At 43.8% G+C, this 1193-nt stretch overlaps 1 protein-coding gene across 1 annotated transcript in view; it reads right to left on the bottom strand.

Moving 5' to 3' along the window:
- The window catches only part of col14a1b (collagen, type XIV, alpha 1b), a 64573-nt gene that overhangs the window by 49503 nt on the left and 13877 nt on the right, over positions 1-1193 (bottom strand). The window lies entirely within an intron of this gene.

Below are 1193 nucleotides of genomic sequence, written 5' to 3'. Positions count from 1 at the left end.
GTGTGTATGAGTGTGAGTTTGTGTGAGAGTGAATGTGTGTATGAGTGCAAGTATAAGTGTGAGTTTGCGTGAGTGTGAGTGTGAGAGCGTGTATAAGTGTGAGTTTGTGCGAGTGCGTGTATGAGTGTGAGTTTGTGTGAGTGTGTGTACGAGTGTGAGTTTGTGTGAGTGTGTGTACGAGTGTGAGTTTGTGTGAGTGTGTGCGTGTATGAGTGTGAGTTTGAGTGAGTGTGACAGCGTGTGTGAGTGTGAGTTTGTGTGAGAGTGTGTGCGTATATGAGTGTGAGTTTGTGGGAGTGTGAGAGTGTGTATGAGTGTGAGTTTGTGTGAGTGTGTGTATGAGTGTGAGTTTGTGTGAGTTTGTGTGAGTTTGTATGAATGTGTGTATGGGTGTGAGTTTGTGTATGAGTGTGAGTTTGTGTGAGTGAGTTTGTGTATGAGTGTGTATATGAGTGTGAATTTGAATGAGTGTGTGTATGAGTGTGAGTTTGTGTGAGAGTGAATGTGTGTGTGAGAGTGAATGTGTGTATGAGAGAGTGTGTGTATGAGTGTGAGTTTGTGTTTGTGTATGAGTGTGAGTTTGTGTATGAGTGTGAGAGCGTGTATGAGTGTGAGTTTGTGTGAGTGCGTGTATGAGTGTAAATTTGAGTGAGTGTGTGTATGAGTGTGAGTTTGTGTGAGTGAATGTGTGTATGAGTGTGAGTGCAAGTATAAGTGTGAGTTTGCGTGAGTGTGAGTGTGAGAGCGTGTATAAGTGTGAGTTTGTGGGAGTGCGTGTATGAATGTGAGTTTGTGTGAGTGCGTGTATGAGTGTAAATTTGAGTGAGTGTGTGTATGAGTGTGAGTTTGTGTGAGAGTGAATGTGTGTATGAGTGCAAGTATAAGTGTGAGTTTGCGTGAGTGTGAGTGTGAGAGCGTGTATAAGTGTGAGTTTGTGTGAGTGCGTGTATGAGTGTGAGTTTGTGTGAGTGCGTGTATGAGTGTGAGTTTGAATGAGTGTGTGTACGAGTGTGAGTTTGTGTGAGTGAGTGCGTGTATGACTGAGTTTGTGTGAGTGGGACAGCGTGTGTGAGTGTAAGTTTGTGTGAGTGTGTATATGAGTGTGAGTTTGTGTGAGTGTGAGTTTGTGGGAGTGTGAGAGTGTGTGTGAGTTTGTGTGAGTGCGTGCGTGTATGAGTGTGAGTTTGTGTGAG

The sequence above is a fragment of the Sinocyclocheilus rhinocerous genome, unplaced genomic scaffold (assembly GCF_001515625.1).
Source record: "Sinocyclocheilus rhinocerous isolate Xijiao unplaced genomic scaffold, SAMN03320098_v1.1 scaffold4088, whole genome shotgun sequence".
In the NCBI taxonomy this organism is placed as follows: domain Eukaryota; kingdom Metazoa; phylum Chordata; class Actinopteri; order Cypriniformes; family Cyprinidae; genus Sinocyclocheilus; species Sinocyclocheilus rhinocerous.
This window is presented reverse-complemented; position numbering and strand designations above follow the sequence as displayed.